Here is a 7941-nt window from a genome sequence, read left to right on the forward strand (position 1 = left end):
GGGGAGGCGGCAATGGGGAAGAGACAGAAATCTTTAATAAATAAATAAATAAAAATAAAAAAAAATAGCAAAAAAAATTTATCATGTTTACAAACCTCAGTTTTCCCTTCTTCCTCTTCTCCCACCTCCCCCATTCTCTCCCATGGAAGTCAACAAAACATAGCTTATCAAGTTGAGGCAGTACCAAGCTCAGCCCTCCTCAAAGCTGAGTGAGGCATCCCAATATAGGAAATAGATTCCATAAAGCAGGCTCATGTGCTTGGGGCAGATTCTGGCCCCACTGCTAGAGACCCCACAAACAGGCCATGCTACACAACTGTCACCCACATGCAGAGGGCCTAGTTTGGTCCTTTGCAGGCTCCCTAGTAGTCAGTCTAGAGTTTCTGAGATCTAACATAATCTTACACCACAGCCATCATCTCATCTCAGTATAACTCACATTATCTTACCTGTATCTACTTTACACATAGCATGCTGCATCAACATGATACAATGCTACACATAGTGATACCTGATCCAGAGATATACAGTGTTTTGACTTACAGGGGTTAAGCTCCTGTCTTGACAGTTTTAAACATTTCTACATTAGTCAATACATTTTTGTAACAGTAGTTAATTTCTCATTTACTCTTACTCATTGAACAAGTACTCATCAATTGATAATGTTATGTGAAGGACAAATGCTTGTCATTATAATTTTCCAATATTTTATGTACTGGGGAGGAAGAAGTTTATGTTCAAAGTACAATATGTCTGTATATAATTATCAAATTAGAAAATAGGTAAAAATGACCAAACCAAAATGAAGATACGTTATGATCATGGTATTCCTGTCAAATTACCTTTTAAATGTTCAAGTTTATCTTTTAGATTATTGCTGCTGACAGTTTTGCTCAAGGAAGCTTCTTTTTGCAACAACTCTTAGCTATTGCAGGGATTTATGACTGGCCAGATTACTGAGAATAAGTGACTGTTGAATGCTTCACCTAATTATGGCATCTATGTGATTACCTTCAAAGCTCAGAGATATTTAAGAAGGGGCAAAGTGAATCTAAGAGATGAAAGAAGGAGTGGAGTGTTGTGAAATTCAGTCTTTGGGGCATAACAAGGATACTATGATCTTAAACTCTGAGCAACTACGATTTTCTTGAATAAGACCTTCAAAAGATTTAGTCATAAAGCTCTGTCATAAAGTGTAGAAGGTCTCATAAGGATCCATACTTCTCTGAGATTCTATAGTTAATAGTTGTTAGGGGAAGGATAGGCATTTTTCTTTAGTGGTATAACCACTTGTAAGTTGCCCATGCTCCTATGCATAATGTCTTACCCCCATTCCTACAAGCAACCTTAGTTAAACTCACTGGGTTACCTAAACAAAGAAAAAGAAGTCATGAATGTAGTACAAGAGCTAGTTGGGGAGAGAAAGGATTGGCAGGTGTGATTGGGGGAAAGAGGGGGTAAAAGGATGAATAGGAACATAATATAGATGTATGAAATGTCATAATAAAATCTTGTATTGTGTATCAATAAAATATACTAAAAAACTTTTACAAGATTGAGGTACTGCTAAAATATGTGTCCTTGTTAATTTTATCTTGAATCTGTCCATGAGGTGTTCTGAATCAGTTATGTCCCTTACTAATACCCACGTAGTAAATGTGTAGTTGCTTATCTTTCCCCCCACCTTACCACTTACCCTGCAATAAGTTGATAGTTTTTCTTTATACCAAAGGGCCATCTTCCCATGGTGTGTCAGTAATATGTCGCCTTCTGTCTCAAGAAAGAGAGAAAATAAGAGGTGACTGTTCCTTTGAGAAGAGAAAGAAAATTCTTTGGGTTCCCCTTTTGTGATACTATATGTATATCTGACTACCTGTGGCTTTTTAAGGAAGCACAGATGCTGACAGAAACAGTGGCTTTTTCCTCTTGACACTTTTAGAACTGAACTTAAAGATGTATTACAGGCTGGATGAGTTTCATTCTTTTTTTCCCATCTCAGACACAATGTAATTGACTTTGTAAATGAATCCAGGCTAATTTTCGTGACATGTAAATTCTCTAGAGGGTAGAGCCTTCACAGGAGCACTGAAAAACCTAGAAGAACTTTACTTTCCCACACAAGTGATAAGGAAATCAAAAGGAGATAAAATTGAAACAACTGATATGCATATTATTAATGAAAAAAGTCATTTAAGTGATATTTGAATAGTGAAATATAGTTTCAGTAGCTGAAAACAGGAGATCCAGGTGGTGCTTCATAAATTACTAATAACAAAATTTGTGTATAAAAATTATAAGGTTATTGTTAATAATTTATAAAGGTTGGAAACAATACAGAATTTATGTGCCCAGTTTTTGCTATTGTGTATCAGAATAATTAAAAAAAATAAACACTCAAATAACTGTACTATCAACTTGTAGTATACAAGAAGGAATTAAAATGAAAAAAATTAAGTTGGTTGTTATTTACAAAGGAAGCAGGCAGTTATAAAGCTAGGTTCTCTGTGCTCTTTGTTAATTTATTCTTGTGAATGACTGTCTTTAATTTCCTTTTGTGTTTGGATTCAGATTGAAGTTAGATGGACAGCATTTCGTTTTATTAACTAGCTGAAGTATGCTGTCTTCTAGCAACTGTGATTTCCTGCTCATTCCTCTATTCCTTTGGATAATGATCCATGGGGTGACAATAGCCAAATAAGGAGGGCAATTCCTCCTTACCTCTATCCACTCCTCAGAAATGGTAAGACATCCTACAAGGAGACATTAGCATATAGAATTGAGACAGAACCAAGTCCCTCCCCACTGTTTCAAGTCTGATCTAGGTATCACACCATAGGGAATGGGCTCCAAAAAGCCAGCTTATGCACTAGAAAAAAATCCTGGTCCCATTGCCAGGGATTCTACAGGCAGATCAAGCCACACAACTGTCACAGACATTCAGAGGGCCTAGTTCAGTTCCATGCAGGCTCTCCAGCTGTCAGTCCAGATTCCATGAGCTCCCACTAACTGAAGTCATCTGTCTCTATGGGTTTCCCATAATGATCTTTTCACCTATCCTCCACTCCCCCTACCACTCCACTCATATAATCCCTCTTCCTTCTATGTGACTGGACTCTAGGAGTTTGCCCTGGGGTTTGGCTGTGAATCTCTGCATCTACTTCCATCAGTCTCTTGATGAAGATGCTAGGATGAAAAATAGGATAGTTAGCAGTCTGATTGCAGAGGAAGACCAGTTCATTCAACTCCACTATTGGTAGGATTCTTAGCTGGGGGTATCTCTGTGGATTCCTGGGAATTTCCCCAGCATCAGGATTCTTCCTAACCTCACAATGACACCCTCTATAAAGGTGTCTCTTTCATTGTTCTTCTTCTCCATTCCTTCCCAATAAAGGAGATTTTATCTATTTCTTCTTCCTAGGGGACCAATGTATGTTCCTCTTAGGGTCTTGCTTGTAAAATAGTTTCTTTGAGGCTATGGGTTGTAGACTGGTTATCTTTGCTTTACATCTAATATCCACTTATAAGTGAGTATATATTGTGTTTATCTTTCTGGGTCTGTCTTACCTCAAGCTGGATTTTTTTTCTAGTTTCATCCATTTGCCTGCAAATTTCATGATGTCATTATTTTTTACTGTTGAGTAATAATACTCTGTTGTGCAAATATATCATATTTTCTTTATCCATTCATCAACTGAAGAACATTTAGGTTGTTTCCAGATTCTCTCTATTATGAATAATGCTACTATGAACATAAATGAGCAAGTGTCCTTGTGGTATGACTAAGCTTTCTTTGGGTATATTCCCGAATGGTATGCTGGATCTTGAGGTAGACTGATTCCTAGCTTTAGCTTTGTATTGGTATAAAAACAGGCATGTGGATCAATGGAACAGAGTTGAAGATCTTGATATCTATCCACACAACTATAAACTCATAATTTTTGACAAATGATACTGGCATAACTGGATGTTGACATGTAGAAGAATGCAAATAGATCCACATCTATCACCATGTACAAAACTCAGTCTAAGTAGATCAAAGACCTCAACATAAACCCAGTTACCCTGAACATAATAGAAGAGAAAGTGAAAAGTAGCTTTGAATGAATTGCATAGGAGACCACTCCCTAAATATAACACCAGTAGCACAGACACCGAGAGCAACAATTAATAAATGGGACCTCCTGAAACTGAGAAGCTTCCGTAAGGCAAAAGACAAAATGCCAGCCTGGAGAATGGGCAAAGATCTTCACCAATCCCATACCTGACAGAGGGCTGATCTCCAAGATGTATAAAGAACTCAAGGAATTATACGTCAAAATACCAAACAATCCAATTAAAAATGGCTTACAGATTTAAACAGAGAATTCTCAACAGAAGAATCCCAAATGGCTTAAATAACATTTAAAGAATTGCTCAACATCCTTAGTCATCAGGACTGCAACTCAAAATGACTCTGAGATACCACCTTACACCTGTCAGAATGGCTAAGATCAAAAACACTGATGGCAGCTTATGCTAGAGAGGATGTAAGGTAAGGGAAACACTCCTTCACTTCTGGGTGGGAGTGAAAACTTCTACAATCACTTTGCAAATGTTAATTACTTTAACTTCATGAACATCTAAATAGCAAAAATTTTTGTTATGGAGGTGAAGGAACAGAGTTTAAATGGAACTGAAAATTAATCCTATCCTAGGAAAATAAATATCTACTCATAGGTTAACCAAGATGATATGAAATATGAAAGAGTTTTTACAAAAGTATCTTGAACTATTTGGTTTGAAATTAAAGTTAAATCAACTAGATACCACTGAACTCTATTCATGGTCTTTGTTTGATTTACAACAATATATTATGCCTTGTAAAGGGATTTGTTATTTTTAAGTGTATGTGTATGAGTTTATGTATAAAAGAGCCCAATGAATCCATAGAGAACATTGGATCCTCTTTAATTGGAGTTACAAGTGGTTGTGAACTTCCATGCTGGTACTGGAAAATAAAACTTGGTCTTCTGCAAGAGGTGCAAGTCCTCTGAACTTCTGTGCCTGTTACAAAGAGAGGGGTCCTTTATCCCGGCTGCCTGGCTAGCTTACACCCGAAATAACCACACAGAAATTATATTGATTAAATCACTGTTTGGCCCGTTATCTCTAGCCTCTTATTGGCTAACACTTACATATTAGTTTAACCCATCTCCATTAATCTGTATTTTGCCAAGTGACAGTAGCTTACCAGTAAAGAGTCAGCATGTCTGATTCTGGTGGCTCCATGACCGTTCTCTAACTCTGCTTTCTTCCTCCCAGAATTCAGTTCTGTCTTCTCCACCTACCTAAGTTCTGCCCTATCAGGCCAAGCAGTTTCTTTATTGATTATCTAGGGAAAGCAACACACAAACAGAAGGAACTCTTACACCATGTGCCATCTTTCCAGTAGCAGCCCATTTTGTTTTGAGACAGGGCTACTCTATGTAGCCCTAGCTGTCCAGGAACTCACTATGTAGATTAGGCCAGCCTTGCACTTACAGATATACTGTTTCCTGCCACCTGAATGCTAGTATTAAAGGTATGTGCTACTATGTCTGGCTTGCTTTATTTTATTATCTTCAATTTAGCAAGTAGTAACAAAATTTAAGACAGAAGTTGTTGCACATAAAAAAAATTCTATTTATGTTGTATATAAAAAAATTTCTGTAAAAATTAAAATATTTTATCTCAGATTTTGTAAAGATTTTGAGTTAAAAACTTGTACCTTTCTTGGTAGAATGGCTACATCAAATGGGGCAGCAAAAGTTTATTTCTAGAAATGAAAAATAATATTTCACCATTTTTAGAGAGATTCTTTCACAACAGACTTCGCGATACTTTCTGCCTTTCTATCTGCCCCTTTTGATCATAACCCTAACCCCAACTCTAGCCCAACCCTAACCCTAACCCTTTTATGATAAATTGGTTCGTGAGGCTGGAGAGATGGCTCAGTGATTAAAAACTCTTGCTGGTCTTGTCCAGGACTCAAGTTGGTTTCCAGCTTCAACATGGAGGTTCACAGCCACCTGCAACTTTACTTTCAAACTTTCAGTGGATATAATATGGCTGTCCTTTGGCTTCTACCTTTATCAGGAATTTCCGTACATACAGCAAACACTCATGAACATGTATAAAATAAATTTTAAAAATTAAGTTGCTTTTAATAAATGGAATATTTGATAAGTAAAGTTATGAGAAACACACAAAATTCCTGGAGAAATTCACCTGAAGTGCTATGTTGTTTAGAACACCTGCTTCATGCTCATTGTAAATGTTGGTTGCCTTTTATAGATGACTCTCTGCAACCCATTGACAACACTTCACTTCTCCTCTATAGCTCATTTGTGAAACCCATTGCTGATGCTGAGCAGTGGCTCCATTTCTCATTACTATACATGCTTCCAAAAACCTACTACTAACTGAGAGGCCCAAACTGCCCTTAAAAACCTTTCCCAAAGACTGATTAGTTTTAAAGCATAGTTAATGCTTCTGAGAAACACTGTCCTTGTCCAGGGAAATCAATCTGGTGATGAAGATATTTGAAGCTTAACAGACTGGCCATTTGTCTTCCAGAATTAGACCTTATGAAGGTAATTGAACCAAATGGCTGCTTTATTTCCAAGTGAAATTACTTCCAGGGCAGAGTATGAGTTGTCTGAAGATTTACCTGGCATTCTGGATACATCAGCAGTGACACAGATATTGGATGCCATGTTTGGCATAAGGGAGGGTCATTTCTCTTTAGAATATTTTGCCTTTGTTAATGAAATGATCATTGCTGATGTATCACTTCATAGAAGTCACCAGCCAAGCAAATGGCTCGTTGTGGTGTGTTGTGTTTTATTATGAAGGATTTCCAAGGGTGTGATGAATCCATCTTATATTGCCACTTGACACATTTAGAGATTGTTTTATTCAGTGCTGAGCACTGTCCTGTAGCATAAATAATAAAAACCCAGAGACAGAAATTGGGGTTCAATTTGAAAACCAGAAAAGCAAAACAACCAAGTTATTAAAGGAGTCTTGCCTCTACCAAGACTGGGAGACTGCAGACTAAGCAAACTGAGCCTCTCTCTCCTCCCATTTTATATTCCCTCTAGGTGTGACTCCCTGGTATTAAAGGTGTAGGACACCAGTACCTGGATTTGTGTCTGAATTGATCATGTGTAGCCCAGGGTAGCCTTGAATTCACAGAGATCCATCTGACTCTTTCTCTCACAACCTGGAATTAAATGTGTGTATCACCACTACCTAACCTCTAGTGGTTTTAGCTTTGCCTCTGGTTTTCAGGCAACATTCATTTATCCAAATACAAATACCACTATATTGCCCTTAAGTAACTGTCTTATCCCCAGAATACAACTCAGTAAATATAACCATTCTTAGCCTTGCTTGGGGTGGCAATCATTTGTCCTTAAGAGGACATGTTTCTGGAAGAGTTCTCCACACTCTTTGGAGATGGCTCCAATTATCTGCCCATTTCTTCATGGCCTTCATTAACAACTGTAGACATATTAGTTCTTAAACCTGATCAGCATTGTTTTTAATTTCCTGTTAGGCACTGTGATTTCAATTTAGTGAGTCTGCCCAGTGGGCATTTCACTCTCTAAAAACCAAGCTCCATAGGGCTAAGCTTTTGTCTGTCTTCCTCATTAGGTACCTGGCTAGGTACCTGGTACAAAGAGCTCTTAAATGAGTATTTTAAGATTAATTGGATTGAAAGAATATAACACATTCCTGATAAGGACCAGAGTCTTCCAATGTGGCCTTGAAGTATGAACACTTAAAAGAGAAATGAAAGCCATTGATGTTAGGTACTGTGCAAATTTGTTATATCATAACTAAGCTCTTATCAACTTATTATGCCTCACTGTAACAGCCAGTTTGGTGATGCTAATGTGGGTGTATAAAGGTATTTTA

The sequence above is a fragment of the Alexandromys fortis genome, unplaced genomic scaffold (genome assembly GCF_014885135.2).
Source record: "Alexandromys fortis isolate MF-2015 unplaced genomic scaffold, M_Fortis_MF-2015_v1.1 scaffold_133, whole genome shotgun sequence".
Lineage (NCBI taxonomy): Eukaryota > Metazoa > Chordata > Mammalia > Rodentia > Cricetidae > Alexandromys > Alexandromys fortis.